Source organism: Pinus tabuliformis, chromosome 5_2 (assembly GCF_031772625.1).
Source record: "Pinus tabuliformis cultivar Carrire ecotype Pingquan chromosome 5_2, CPIR1, whole genome shotgun sequence".
In the NCBI taxonomy this organism is placed as follows: domain Eukaryota; kingdom Viridiplantae; phylum Streptophyta; class Pinopsida; order Pinales; family Pinaceae; genus Pinus; species Pinus tabuliformis.
Window position 1 is genome coordinate 552060903 of NC_142306.1, and position 16759 is coordinate 552077661.

The window sequence follows — 16759 nt, forward strand, 5'->3', positions numbered from 1 at the left end:
TTTTTTGTTGCATCGAGAGGCTAGTCCTTGGACTTCGTTATATTAGAAAAATTTTAGTATGTAATTGATTTATAATTATAATTAATTGAGAAGAACACAAACTTGGAACTTGAGTTTTAAAATTGGAGTAATTACTCAATCAAATTCACTAAATAAATAATTTATTTTCTATTGTTAAGTTAAATTTTTATTTTTTTTAAATGTAAACATAAATTTGCAAATCATAAAATAAATTATATATACAAAATCAAATTTCACATATTTATTACCTAACCAGTACTTGTAAGATTTTTATGTAAAATAGTTAACATTTATTACTTTCATTAAATAAATATTTTTTATCTATTAAACTTTTTACTCTTAAAGAAGTGTGCTGGGAAAAGGAAAGAATCTACTGAGATGGAGATTGTGCGTGGAGTTAGGGACTTGATGCGGACTGCAGAGGAGCAGCTGCAATTTTGTTTGGTTTGCTTAGAGTGTGCAATCAAGGTGCTCTGGAACTCGCGAGGGCTCGTGGTGTTTTCTGTCGAGCAAGTGGAGAGAGTGCAATAAACTGTTCGAAAAAACGTCTGAACGAGATCTCCACTTGGGGTTTGGGAGCTGTTAGCTCTGCTATATAATCCAACATTTGAGTATCAAATACAGTCTTGATCGGGTTGTTTGCACACAGAAGGATGCCCAAAAATGGATCCAAAAGTGCCCCAAAAGCCTTCAAAATCCTCTTAAGGATCATTCAAAGTCAAAACCATCGCAAGAGGAGAGCCCTTGGAAGGGCGGAAATACACTATCGGGAGGCTCAAAACACTCTAAAATCGTGCAAAAGCATTTCCGCAGGCTTAAACTGGGCATTGCACAGCCACCGTTAGATCTAGCCGATCAATGGCCCAGATCTAGGCAGTTAATCGCATATCGCATATCGGCCAAGCAAAGTGGGCAGGCTTAAAGCGGGCACAGGACACCGCCGATCAGCGATTGCCGATGATCAGATCGGCGGGTCGCATCGACGAGGAGCTATGTTATTTATATAAAGGAGCTAAGGTATTGAGCGATCAGCGATTGCGACCGGATCGCATCGACGGAAACCAAAGGGGCGGGGTTTTAACATATGCACACGGTAGTGCCAATAACGATGAAACCTGGACCCGAAGGGTTCCCGGAATGAAATTGCTTAAATATTTGAAATCCGGAGGGAGGCCTTCTTCATGAATTTCCTGTGTTTTTCAAGTATAAACAAAATACAAAGGGAATAAAGGGACCATGTCGAGTGCGACATGCGACAGTGACCCAAGGGCAGACCCGATAAAGGAGTTAATCATGTTTATGGACTTTTTGAAGTCCGAAAGAAGCAGTAATGGGCGGGAATTAGCAGTGTTGCAGCGTTCCACTGTTTATAACCAAAACAGTCACGGTCTGCCGTTTAAAGGGAAACACAAAGGCCCGAAGACCTATTCCGACATATAACAGTGCCCAGGATACAGTGTGCCGAGAGACAGGGACAGAAGGTGGCCAATATTCAGCATTCTGCGCAGTTAATTCTCAACAACCGCTTTTAAATAAATAGAATGCCCGAGAAGGAAAGCACCAGCCTCGAGCAGTTAAACGCATTTATCAGTTATGGCACTCCTCTCAGACAACACTCCACCTGCTCGAGAAGGACAGCAGAGCGTCTGAGAAGATCAAATCCATTTGCAGACACGGTCAGATTGTAGCAGAGACCCATACTAAATAGTTAAAGCGGTTGGTGGTCCATTATGACCCCTCCACGCATAGAACAACAGAGCATTTTTGTAAACAAACTCTATATATACCCAGAACAGAGATGTAATCAGGGTTGATGGTTGTTGTTTTGATGTAAGGTTCAACCTCTGGAGACTATAACTACTGTGATACTTGCAGCGTCTGGTCTTCATTTTCAGCGAATACAAGCTTCTTTTGTTGTTAATTGCTCACTGTCCACTTCTATTCTGTTCTAGGTTGTGCCTGTTATGCATTTGTTCATGTGCTCTTGATATTTAGCATTAGAGGGCTGTCATCCCACCTCTATGTTGAAGTCTAGTATGTATCATTGAATGTGTTATGCAGGTTTATGCTTACTTAGTGCTAGAGAGCTATCATCCTGTCTGTGCATTAGGAAACAGATTTGCAGACCTCTTTACTGGTTGTAGCCAACCATCACATGGTCTTGTGCATCTACTGGTGTGGTCAGTATTCTCCATGTTCACCTAATCCTCAAACTGTGAGTAATTGGTGGTCTAAAGCCTTGTAGTCTGGGGGTATTCACCCATGTCTGGAGTTAAGCATAGTAGGAGTGGTTATCTGGCTTGAATATGCATCATTCCTTCCATTCATCCACTTCCAACACTTTGTTGAGTTTGTAATGTTCCCGAGCATCTCCGAGATACAACCTAGGAGAGTTTCTTGGGGTGATAACATTAATTGGCGTTGTTGCCGGGGAGAGGAGGTTGAAGCTCAGCTTCCCTGGGAGATGACACAATTCCAGATTTTTATGATAGACAAGGTCTGGGCACATTTCTGGTTGTAATCATCTATCTAGCGACTCCACTGGAGGATGACCAATCTTTGGCGACTCCTCATTGCAGTTCTGGCTCAGTTTGTGAGGCATACTTGACGAAATCCTCTGAATGCACCAGTTGACCCAATGCCTGACCCTGAAAAGATCGTTAAGCAGAAGAAAACATCACAGAAAGGGGCATCAGGATCAGGTAAGCCCAAGAAAATTTATGCATCTATGAAAGATAAGGTTTTAGCTGAAGATATACAGTTTTAAGATTTAGAGCCCAGCGCTGTTAGTAAAGAAATTCCTTCAAAGATAAATACAGCCCCTTGTTCAGTTCATTTCCCTTTCGGATCTCAGTCCAAAGAAAGCACCCATGTTGTCCATCATATTCCTCTGTCTCTGTCATCATTTTCATTGATCCATACCACTCAGTCTACCAGTATCCTCTCACCTACCTCAGTCATGGCAGGCCAGCAAGCTCCTACGAAGATAGAAAGAATCGTCGCTACTAGATATGGACCCTTGGTCTTTCCTGTTCCTTTAAATGCCATGCATGTAGGAGATTATCAAGAATATATGCCTAAGTTTACTGGTACAGAAGGATTAAGAGCTAAAGAGCATCTAGAGTCCTTTTATAGCTATGCTGATAACCTGGATATCAATGAAGAGGATGTGTGGATGAGGGTTTTTGTCCAAATCCTAGATGGGGAGGCTAGAAAATGGTTTAGAGAATTACCCCCTAGGTCTATTGCAGACATTGAGGCCTTAGATGATGTGTTTTTAAAGCATTGGGGGGATAATAAAGATCTGCTCTACTATCATACTGAATTTGGGAACTTGCAGAGGGAGAATGGTGAGCTGCTGTCTGATTTCAACAAGAGGTTCAATCATTTGTACAGCAGAATACCATACGAAGTGAAACCCACCCCTACTTCTGCTATGATCACTTATGCCAATGCCTTCGATTCTCAGTTTTTCCTGCTGTTAAGAGAAAGAAGATGTACTTCTTTGGTTGATATGCAAGATGCAGCCTTTGAAGTAGAATCAAATATCATGGCTGCAGAAAGACTCGAAGGTGATGCCGAGAGGAGAAGACAGAGGGGTGAGTCCTCATCATCCTTGAATTTTAAGATTGATATAATGGCTAGGATGATTGAGTCATTAGCCTCTAGAGTTTCCAGATTGAGAGCTGAGCAGCATTCAGAAGAGGAGCAGTTGCAGATTCTGCAAAGAAGTGGAGATACAAACGAAGACCAAAGGCTGAAGACCTTTGTTCAAAATATAGTCATGGAAGAAGAGCACTTTGAAGAAGAGGATGAGGTTCAGGGTTTGGAAGATAAGGGCAGTGCCCCCTTCTTAACCAGAGCTGCCTATGAAAGGTCATTATCAAAAGGCACGGCTCATCACTTTATTGTACCCGCAGAACAACAAGTTTGTGAGCAGAAGCAGCCAGCAGTAGGTCCTACTATCCTCGAAGAGTCTGAGCCCGAAGCCAGCCCAGCTACCCATGACTATGCAAATCTGCAAATTGAACAACCTGCTTTTATCCCTAGCCCAGTGATCAAAAAGGGAGAAGAAAACTCCTCATCATCTTATGTTTCTCTGTCTGCTCGAGAGACAATCCCTCATAGTTGCCTCCTGGGCACTGAGGCAGGCCATGATTCAAAGCCCAAGGCTGATACTAATCATCTCAGTCTTGATATTCTGATGCCTGCTCAGGTGGCCTCCACACAGATTGAAAAGGCAGCTTGCCAGATGACAGAGGAAGAGGATGCACAGTTTTGGGACTCCTCCTTGGATGTGGACTGTTCTAAGAAAAATGAAGGAGCAGATGGTGTCTCTGTGTCCCCCGCACAAGAATACCATGGTTCACCATTCATAGTAATTGTGCAGGCCACAGATAACACAAACAAGTACACAATAACCGTGGTTATTCAGCAGGTGTACAAAAGCTCCCATGAAGAACATCCAAGGAGGAAAGCATACAGAGAGGGGATGAAATTTGATCCATATCTACCAGATAAGGTCAAATGCCCTAAACTCTTTGAGGTAGAGGATCAAATAAACCCAATTTTGCAGATCTATGATGAACGGGCCGAGAGGAGGGGAAACAGTTTTGATGGCCCAGCAGATGGCCAGTTTTTGAAGATTTATGTTGTTTAAGGTTCTCAGGCCTTAATGATTGTAAGCATTTTCTTTTACAGGCTTTAGCATAGACTTAATTAGACTCCATGCCCAATGGAATACTAGGCAATGTTTTTAAGCTTGTTTTGTATGAAGGCATTGGTCTACAGTTCTTGAGACCTCACAGGGAGGATCTCATCCCCAGAAGGAGCCAGTGTTAGCTCTGCTATATAATGCAACATTTGAGGATCAAATACAGTCCTGATCGGGTTGTTTGTGCGCAAAAGGATGCCCAAAAATGGATCCAAAAGTGCCCCAAAAGCCTTCAAAATCCTCTTAAGGATCATTCAAAGTCAAAACCATCGCAAGAGGAGAGCCCTTGGAAGGGCAGAAATACACTATCGGGAGGCTCAAAACACTCTAAAATCGTGCAAAAGTATTTCCGCAGGCTTAAACTGGGCATTGTGCAACCACCATTAGATCTAGCCGATCAACGGCCCAGATCCAGGCAGTTAATTGCATATTGCATATCGGCCAAGCAGAGTGGGCAGGCATAAAGCAGGCACAGGACACCGCCGATCAGCGATTTCTGATGATCAGATCGGCGGGTCGCATCGGCGAGGAGCTATGTTATTTATATAAAGGGGCTAAGGCATTGAGCGATCAGCGATTGCAACCAGATCGCATCGCTGTATCGCATCGGCGGAAACCAAAGGGGCGGGGTTTTAACATATGCACACGGTAGCGCTGATAGCGATGAAACCCGGACCCGATGGGTTCCCGGAATGAAATTGCTTAAATATTTGAAATCCGGAGGGAGGCCTTTTTCATGAATTTCCTATGTTTTTCAAGTATAAACAAAATACAAAGGGAATAAAGGGACCATGCCGAGTGCGACATGCGACAGCGACCCAAGGGCGGACCCGATAAAGGAGTTAATCATGTTTATGGACTTTTTGAAGTCCGAAAGAAGCAGTAATGGGCGGGAATTAGCAGTGTTGCAGTGTTCCACTGTTTATAACCAAAACAGTCACTGTCTGCCGTTTAAAGGGAAACACAAAGGCCTGAAGACCTATTCCGACATATAACAACACCCAGGATACAGTTTGCCGAGAGACAAAGCCAAAAGGTGGCCAATATTCAGCATTCTGCGCAGTTAATTCTCAACAACCGCTTTTAAATAAACAGAATGCCCGAGAAGGAAAGGACCAGCCTCGAGCAGTTAAACTCATTTATCAGTTATGGTGCTCCTCTCAGACAACAATCCACTTGCTCGAGAAGGACAACAGAGCGTCCGAGAAGATCAAATCCATTTGCAGACACGGTCAGATTGCAGCAGAGACCCATACTAAACAGTTAAAGCGGTTGGTGGTCCATTATGACCCCTCCACGCATAGAACAACAGAGCATTTTTGTAAACAAACTCTATATATACCCAGAACAGATATGTAATCAGGGTTGATGGTTGTTGTTTTGATGTAAGGTTCAACTTCTGGAGACTGTAACTACTGTGATACTTGCAGCGTCTGGTCTTCATTTTCAACTAATACAAGCTTCTTTTGTTGTTAATTGCTCACTGTCCACTTCTATTCTGTTCTAGGTTGTGCCTGTTATGCATTTGTTCATGTGCTCTTGATATTTAGCATTAGAGGGGCTGTCATCCCACCTCTGTGTTGAAGTCTAGTATGTATCATTGAATGTGTTATGCAGGTTTCTGTTTACTTAGTGCCAGAGAGTTGTCATCTTATCTGTGCATTAGGAAATAGATTTGCAGACCTCTTTACTGGTTGCAGCCGGCCATCACATGGTCTTGTGCATCTGCTGGTGTGGTCAGTATTCTCCATGTTCACCTAATCCTCAAACTATGAGTAATTGGTGGTCTAAAGCCTTGTAGTCTGGGGGTGTTCACCCATGTCTAGAGTTAAGCATAGTAGGAGTGGTTATCTGGCTTGAATATGCATCATTCTTTCCATTCATCCATTTCCAACACTTTGTTGAGTTTGTAATGTTCCTAAGCATCTCCAACATACAACCTAGGAGAGTTTCTTGGGGTGATAACAGGAGCCCTTGCAAATTGTTTGTTAAAACTCTTTAGACAGATGAGGCCACGTTTTACCTGTTGATCTTGAACATGGCTCGCGTCCCATGCCTGCTCTAGAGAGTGTGTTGGAACAAGCGGGTATAGCGAATGCGTCTAAGACAAGGATTTATGTCATGTGTTCGCTAAAATATCTTAGCGAGAAATCCACCATGTGTATGACAAAGAAACGGATGCTATAAATTCACTTGCGGACAACATTCAAAAGCTGACAGGCATCTTGGGGGGAAATGAGGCTCATCCATGAGGGAAGATAATTGAAGATAGAAAAAACCTGAGAGACCAGCGATTATGGCATAAAGAAGAAAGTCACTCTCTTATTGGTTGCAGGTCTAAAAGGAGGTGATAAGGGTGGTGGGGCTTTTTCTGCTTCAAATCCCATGTCTTTTCAAAGATTCTTGGAAGTCGGATATCAATTCTCAATCACACAAGGAGTTTTCAAGTCAAGCTTTTGTGGTGGAACATTTTTCAGACACTCCATTGCTAGAGGTTAATGAGATGTTTAAAAGGAAAAAGACCACATATATTAAAAGTGGAGCGATTATATGTCATTTCAATGGCTTTTAGCCCTTGGAATCTACCCTACAAGATATATTAAAAGTCGAGATATTATATGTTGTTTCAATGGATTTTGGCCCTTGGAATCTACCCTACGAGATTGGGTTCACTAGAACTGATCCCAAATTATAGATTTTCTATTCTACTCAAAAGGTTTTTTCGTTGTTTTCTTTAAGGATCCTGAAGACCAGAAGAAGGTTTTAGACCAAGGTCCCTAGTTTTGGGGCAAAGTTGGCCTTTCGATTCAGGGATGGTTTTTGGATTTTAATCATCATACCATGAAGTCCTTTCCTGTACCTATTTGGGTTAGAATCCCAAACTTGCCTCTTCAACCGATATGGCCAAAGATCCTAGAGGACATTGGACACATTATATGTCATTTTATCAAAGTAGTTAGTGAAAGATTGTCTAAAGGTCTTGTGAGTTTCATCCACATATGTGTGGAAGTGGGTCTTAGTGAAGGTTTGCCAGATAAAATTGTCCTCATGTGGGGAGATAAGGAGTATGCCTAACCATTGGACTATGAAAATATTGTTTTTAGGTGTAAACTCTACCAACAGCCCAGGGCCTTTCCAAAATGGGTTGTCGGCACCCAGGAGCCGAAAGGAAGCAACCATGGTTGGAGAGACCCAAAGGCAACAGAAGGTGCCAAGAATTCTATAGGTCTAAAGGAGAAAAACTCATAGCCACAGAAAACATCTCTGAACAACTACTCATAGCCACAGAAAACATCTCCGAACAACTCCAAACAATTGCATCTCAGGATCCAAGTCAGCTCCGAGTAGCACCGACACAACCCACAATGGAGGAAAATACTTTGACAAAGGAACAAGAGAGAACTTCAGCTATAACTTTGCTAGTGATCTGTGGGTAAAAGCATAACCATGAATCTTATTCAGTCAGATAGTGAGAAACCAGTGGCTATGGTTCTTTCTCAAGAAAATGAGGAATTAACATTAGCAATAGTTGTGATGGATAAATCTGCAAGGTGAACTGATGTTTGTAGAAGAAAGGGGAAAAATAAAAACACATGGATCATCAAGAAGCACTAGTTGTACTCTTTTTCTGATGTAATTTTCCCTTTTCGAATGAATATAATTCAATTAAAAAAAACTTTTAACTTTTAAATATGATATTTTCAAGTATTGAAATTTAAAATAAACTTTATTATCAAATTATATATATAAACCTAAACTAAATTGTATATAAATTTTACATAATATTTTTGTATCTTTCCGGCTGTTCATCTCTTGTTCGTATGTAATTCAAGCTAGCACATTATATTAATGAGCGCTCTTTGTTTTTTAATAGATATGGTAGTGATACTTATGGAATAATTTTAGGAGAGTGATACTAACATTACAGATATGTTATAATTTTTCTGGAAGTTCATCTCTTGTTCGTATGGAATTCAAACTAAAGCATGATTTTATTTAGTGGTCTTTGTTTTTTTAGAAAATATGGTAGTGATAGGTATGGAATAATTTTTGGAGAGATTCATACTAACATTACCAACGATGGGCATGGAGGTTACTCAGATTCCTCAAGAGAGGTTCAAAGTTTTTCACCTATAGTTCAAGAACATATGTATGCAATAATTTTAGGAGAGAGTGGGAGAGAGTGGTAGTAACATTACCAACAACTCAAGATGACCTCATAATTTAAGAGAAAGCTATTTTTATGAACTCTATGGGAAAAAAACAATAGAGGCATGTAGGATCATCTCTTTCAAAATCCATAGAAGGATTTGAATGTCTATTGGGAGGCATATAATGCATTTTCTTGAAACAAAAGTTACGTGAAAAAGGGAAATATAGGGGTAGAGTAGTGAGAAACGTACAACAGAAAGTAGAACAGTGAAAGGAAGAATAATTTACAGGCTGTGCACATATTTTGAATCCAATCTTTGCCCATTGTTTTCCTTAAGTGCGTTTATTTCTGTGTCAAGAGGGTTTTTCTGGTCTAGGTTGTTGCGAAGGTCCAGGGTCAATTTAAGTTGTGGAGTATAACAATTAGCGCAGGCCCCATTTGATTTGAAGCATAATAATTTGGTTTAGCAAGATTTCTCATGGCACACGAACCAACCTAATATGTGACTCTTCAAGTTTCTCATCTACATGTCCATTAGGTTTACATCCATTTTATTTTATTTTTTCTTTTTTTTCCCTCAATATGACTGACTTTACTCAAAAGATAGAATGGAAACCTCTCATTTTTTTTGTGATGTTCCTATTGCATCCCCTTGAGTCCCCTCTAAAATGGGGCATGGGAAATATCTCCCTCGAAGTACCCACGTCCTAGGAATGCATTCCCTACCCTTGGGAAGGCATTCCCGTGTGACACTGAATATAAGTGAATTTGAATTCTTCAACATGTATGGTAGGAACTATGCATTTATTTTGTTGAACTTGTATTGTGGGAGGCACTTCATATGCATATGGATACACATTTGACAAGTAAAGTAAGTGCTAGGGGGTGGTGTGAAATGAATTTTAAGATCATACATGAACATCTTGATCAATTAGGATAACCATAAATTGGCCAGAGTCAAATATGATACACCTTTGAAACATTTTTTCCAGAAGACTCTGGTATGGCCCTATCTTTATATGTGTGCTTGCAGTCTGGAGGTTATCTATGCCTTACGATCATAAAAATATGTTCTAAGATGAATTCGATATCCATTGACCTGAATGGTAGCAAAGACTACAATCATAGTTGATTCTGAGATGAGTATTTTATTGACTTGTTTAGAGAACATCATGGACTTAAATGTTGTGGCTACATTTGTGAGCCAAATCATACAATATAATTATTGAAGATTAGTTTTATCTATCTGTAGCAATTTGGTATTAAATTAGCAGGGGAAAGATACACTATTCTTGATTCTGATTAAAGTTTTACTAAATCGACTCTCTTAAATAAATATGTTATATTGAGGAATATGAAGAACAATGGAGGAATAAATCACATTCTTTAAGTGAATGGATTTATGTTTTATTTGCCTAAGAAGAAACTAAACTTTCCCCATTTTTTTATTTCATGTGTAAAAAAAAACGGGTATGTGTTTACCTAAATATTTCTATAGTTTCCACTTGACAAAAACATCAAAGACAAGTTATTTTTGTGAAAGTAGGTGGATTATTTCATTTTGATACAATCCCTTTTCAGATTCTTATGTGAACTCGATGTTTTTATTGTTCACATACCCTTTCAATTTGTTAACACACATTAACAATATGAATGTGTCTTAATCAGGGCATCATTCTTTGTAACTCATATTATTCCAAAACCTCGTTTATGATGGCCTTGGAAGCCTATGTAATTAAAGATACATAACCACAGATCTATATGAGGTTATTTTTTATCAGTTTGGAAAATTTGTTGTTGTGGCCCTGTCGGCATAGTACACCTATATGAGATTGTTTTTATCAAGATCAGGAATTACATACACTTATTCAAGGGTTAGAAGTGTGTGGAAATACCCACCTTTGTTGTTAAGAAATTAAAAAATGCTACAAGTGGTCATATGAAAGCTTATGTAAGTTCTACCACAACTCATAGGTGATGGGTATCATTTATGGGAACAATGGTAATAATGCTTTGTTTCTGCTTTTGGGGGGAATTATTAAAATAAGGTGCAGTCTAATGGCACAAATTTTTGGCTTATTTGACTGGAATCTGGCAACATGATTTTTGGTAAGATTGTGATGTTTTGTTGTTTAAATTACATTTCTCAATGCATAAATGGATTCAACACCCTAGAAAACCTTTGGGGTACTCATATTGTATACACTTAACAACTTAACTATGATTTTTGCAAATTTCTAACCAGATTTTGAGCAAAATTGACAGAAAAATCTGCCCAGAAAAGTGCCAAAAAGTTGCCTTGTTAGATTACTAAAAATAAAAATCAGCGTTTCTAGGTGATTAATGGATTAATACTTGTTATGCACATATATTAGATACATGATAAATACATGCATGCATGTGGTATTAGGAAAACTTGTATGGATACTAAACAACCAACTAGATGCATCTGCTATATCCATGACCTGATTTTTGTCATGTAGGGTGAACAGGGGCATTATTAGCTTGTGTGGAGTAAGTCACAAAATTTTCTGAAAGGAAAATGACCCTACCCTAGGCCCTACATGCATGAATGTGGTATAAGGAAAACTTGTATGGCTAACCAACGACCAACTAGGCTTTCCTCTGTGATATGTTAGACCCATAACCTGATTGGTGTGAGGTAGGGAAAATAAGGAATATACAGATAAGATTGTGTGGAGTAAGTCACCAAAACATTTGAAGGTAAATGACCCTACCCTAGGCCCAATTAGGAATACAGGCAACTAGAAGCCAGACCAAGCATGGTATGGCAAATTTAGAAAAAGAAGTCAGGAAATTCTTAAGCAGGTACAGTTGTCGTGTGAGGCATGCTAGATGGTAGAAGCTCATGCAAAACCATTGCTTCTTTAGGTATTCTCTACACCAAAAAGACTGGACTCTACTAGACTCTACTGTGTTGCCTTGGATACTAATGTAAATAAATCTAAACCCTTAGGTCCATCATGGCTACTTCAACACAATCATACTAAGTCACCAAAACATAAACTAAAAAATATTCTAACAACAATTGCACTAAACTACAATTGGAAGTATAGAATCTTAACTAAGATAATTGAAAAATCCAATAGAAGCATGTAGGGTTATCTCTTTCAAAATCCATAGAAGGATTTGAATGTCTATTGGGAGGCATATAATGCATTTTTTTGAAAGAAAAGCTTTGTGAAAGGGGCAATAGAGGGGAAACGTAGTGAGAAATGTACAACAAAAAGTAGAATTGTGAAAGGAAGAATTATTTACAGGTTGTGCACATATTTTGAATCCAATCTTGGCCCATTGTTTTCCTTGAGTATGTTTATTTTTGTGTCAAGTGGGTTGTTCTGGTCTAGGTTGTTGGGAAGGTCTATTGTCAATTTAGGTTGTGGAGTATAAAATTAGAGCAGACCCCATTTGATTTGAATCATAATAATTTGGTTTATCAAGATTTCTCATGGCACACCAACCAACCTAAGTTGTGCCTCTTCAACTTTTTCATCTACATGTCCATTAGGTTTACATCCATTTTATTTTTACTTTTCCTTTTTTTCACTTAATATGAGTGACTTTACTCAAAAGGTAGAATGGGAAACTCTCATTTTTTGTGGGGATGTTCTTATTGCATCCCCTTGAGTCCCCCCTAAAAGGGGGTATGGGAAATATCTCCCTCGAAGTACCCACGTCCTAGGAATGCATTCCTTACCCTTGGGAATGCATTCCCATGTGACATTGAATATAACTAAATTTGAATTCTTTAGCACATATGGTAGGAACTATGCATTTATTTTTTTAAACTTGTATTGTGGGAGGCACTTCAGATGCATCTGGATACACATTTGACAAGTGATATAAGTGCTAGGGGGTGGCGTGAAATGGAATTTAAGATCATACATGCACTTGTTGATTAGTTAGAACTTAACCATAAATTGGCCAGAGTCAAATATGATAATCCACCTTTGAAACATTTTTTCCATAAGACTCTAGTATGGCCCTATCTTTATATTTGTGCTTGCAGTCTCAAGGTTATCTATGCCTCACGATCGTAAAAATATGTTCTAAGATGAATTTGATATCCATTGACTTGAATGGTATCAAAGAATACAAGCATAGTTGTTTCTCAGATGAGTATTTTATTGACTTATTCAGAGTACATCATGGACTTAAATGTTGTGACTGGATTTGTAAACCAAGGCATACAATATCATTATTGAAGATTAAGTTTTATATGTCTGTAACAATTTGGTATTAAATTAGCAGGGGAAGGATACACTATTCTTGATTCTGATTAAAGTTGCAACAAATGGACTCTCTTAAATAAATATGTTATATTCAGGAATCTGAAGAACAATGGAGGAATAAATCACATGTTTTAAGTGAATGGATTTCTATTTTATCTACATAAGAAGAAACTAAACTTTCCCCATTGTTTTATTTCATCTATAAAAAAAAGCAGGTATGTGTTTTCCTGAATATTTCTATAGTTTCCACTTGACAAAAACATCAAAGACAAGTTATTTTTGTGAAAGTAGGTGGATTGTTTCATTTTGACACAATCCCTTTTCGGATTCTTATGTGAACTGGATGTTTTGATTGTTCACATACCCTTTCAATTTGTTAACACACATTAACAATATGAGTGTGTCTTAATTGGGGCATCATTCTTTGTAACTCAAATACTTTCAAAATCTGGTTTCTGATGGCCTTGGAAGCCTATGGAATTAAATATACATAACCACAGACCTATATGAGGTTATGTTTGATCAGTTTGAAAATTTTCTTGTTGTGACCCTGTCGGTATAGTACACCTATATGAGATTGTTTTTATCAAGATCAAGAATTACATGCAGTTATTCAAGGGTTGGAAGTGTGTCAAAATACCCGCCTTTGTTGTTAAGAAATTAACAAATGCTACGAGTGGTCATATGCAATCTTATGTAAGTTCTGCCACAACTCATAGGCGATGGGTATCATTTATGGGAACAATGGTAATAATGCTTAACAACAGTTGCACTAAACTGCAATAAGAAGTTTAGAATCTTAACAGAGATCATTGAAACTTGAAAGCAACAAAATTTTCACAAATATGTAAGCTTTCTCCCAAAATAACATTATCTTCATTTTAAATCCAAACACTCGGTGGATACTAGAAAAGAATGAATATTTCTTGCAGAACCATAGATTCTTTAAAACATCATACATAACTGAAATTCTAAAGTATTTGATTGTTTTTGAATTAATGAATCATTGGGTGAGAAATATATGTACAACTTCTGGAAGACTTTACAAAAATTCTTATACGAAGTAATTTTTGTAAAATATCAAACAAAGCAATTTGAAGTTATGTTGATTATAGATTTTATAAATATTTCGAAATATGATGGTTAAGAAAGAGGTTAAAGAATTGACACTTCTTGTGACAGTCAAATTCCATGAATTGTTTGACCTCTCTCTTCACTATGAGATTCTGGAAATTGATTGACCTCTATTGTCAAATTCCGAGATATTCCTGAAATTTGCAATCGATGTAAAGATGCCTGAACATTTGAAACTAAAGAATTTGGAATCAGTTCAATGCCTTAGCCATATTATGACGATCTCACATAGTGGGAATAAAAGGGAAGATCACCAGAGAGCCCATTGGGATTGGCAGGGAATCTCTTAGAGCCGATGAAGCTTTCCATTGTGTAAAGAGGAGCTATGAAAATATCTGCACCAACCTCTACCAAAATTGTATGGCACATAATGCCCGGGCATATCAACATAACCAACATCTTGTAACATAGCAAAACATAGCACAACCATCAGAAAATATAACACGGATTCTCCACCCAAGAACATATAGTACTAATTTTATAAAGCTATAGGCATTGTAGAAAAGGAGTCGATGAGTTAATATAACTACGAACCCAAGTATCCAGATGACCATGTCAAATAGCCTTATGAGAGATGTAATGATTGTCAACAGAATACAACAAAGGAATACCAATGACTCATCGATGCACTTCCCATCAGTGTTGCTCATTGTTTTTCAACAATTCCACTGCCTCTTCTACATATGCTTTGCTACTCTTTGTATATAATTTTCCTTACGACATTATTTATGCCCCATTGATTAAGAATTGTGGCAGTTCAGTTCATGTTCTTTCTGGTTTCTAAAATGACATGCAATAAATTCTGAACACAGGGAAATTACTAGGTGATATTTGTCGAAGATATCACTGGCACTTGGGGAAAACATACTTGATCAGAGAGTTGTGGGGCATCCAACTACTCATTGTTGATAGGGATGTTAGGGTGTTTTGGTAAAGAGAAGGAAAAGGAAAATTGCATGGATCTAGAACACGATGAAAGTAATATCTCTCTAAACTCTTAGTTCATTTGATGTCATTGTTTAGTTTAACATTAGCTTTGATTTATATGTTAGTGACCACATTATGGTAATTCATTGGATATAAACTTTGTTATAAAGCATTGATAAACCATATTATTAAATTGTGGTCCTCTAAAATTCCTATCAGCAAGGGATTTTTTGAACCTCTTTGAAACTCATCTGCTACAACTAAAGCTAATAGTGAGTACTAACGTTGCTTATTTTATTAGGGAGAGTGGCATCTGATGTATGGTAAAGTAAGGGTTTATATAAATATTATCACTCAGGAGTTCTTTGTCTATGATGAAGTTTCACAATGTTGGTTGAACGACTCCAATGATCTATGTTAACCAAACAACCCTTGCAACTTGTTGTTCCCCGTTTAAAAATTGATTCGGTCATAAGTTGGATGATAGTGACACTCATGAGAAGGGTCTCTTTGTGATGTGTTAAGAAACATTGCAAAAATGTTGCAAGTGGCTACAACCTGCAAACTATTCAAGACAAAACCTAAAATCCATGCCACTCGAATTTATATCAGCTCTTCCATGCGCGAAAAATCATTACCAACAAATGCCATGACATGTAATATTCTGCGTGAATTTTCTCTTTTGCTAGGGCTACCAGATAATGTTGCTAAGCATTGTCCAACACTGTGCCAGACATTTATTTCTAGTCTTTGGGGTTCATTTGTAAGCTTCGGAGCAAAGAATTGTATGTGGTGAGAAAACTGGTAGGTACTGTGGAAGAATGGATTTATGTACTCACAATTGAGGTAGATGCCGAATAAACCCATGGCAAGTTCTTAATTTTGTTCATGGTAAATGACAATTGTAAAATTTTTACTTCTTTCTTCTATGCTACTATTTCCTTCTTTTATGCTAATCTTTCCTTCCTTTGCTACTGCTCGTTTCCTTTGCAACATGTGGTGCAATTTATAGTTTAAGTTTATAACATTTTTAAATTAAAACTTAAAACTGACAATATAACAAATTTCTTAACCATGAATATTTACCTCCATTTTACCATGAGTATTATTAATTTGTATATAGGTTTTGTTATAATACCATGGACTAGTACCATAGGTTACCAATACCACTTACTCAAAAACCATAACTCATTTCAAAATCAAAATATTTAATTTTATTCTTTTACGAGATATCCATAACATGCAGTACATATAAATCAATCAAAGTCATGGAAAATATATAATGTAAGATTGAAGTAGGTAATGTGAGTTTTTCATCAGTAGGTTCTTTTTCTTCTTTTACAAGATATCCATAACATGCAGTCCGTATAAGTCAATCAAAGTTGTGGAAAATATGTATAATAAGATTGAAGTAGGTAATGTGAGTTTTTCATCAGTGGGCTGTTTTTCTTATCCATAACATGCAGTCCGTATAAGACAATCAAAGTTATGGAAAATATGTAAAGTAAGATTGAAGTAGGTAATGTGAGATTTTGTTGCTATCAATAAATATGAAAC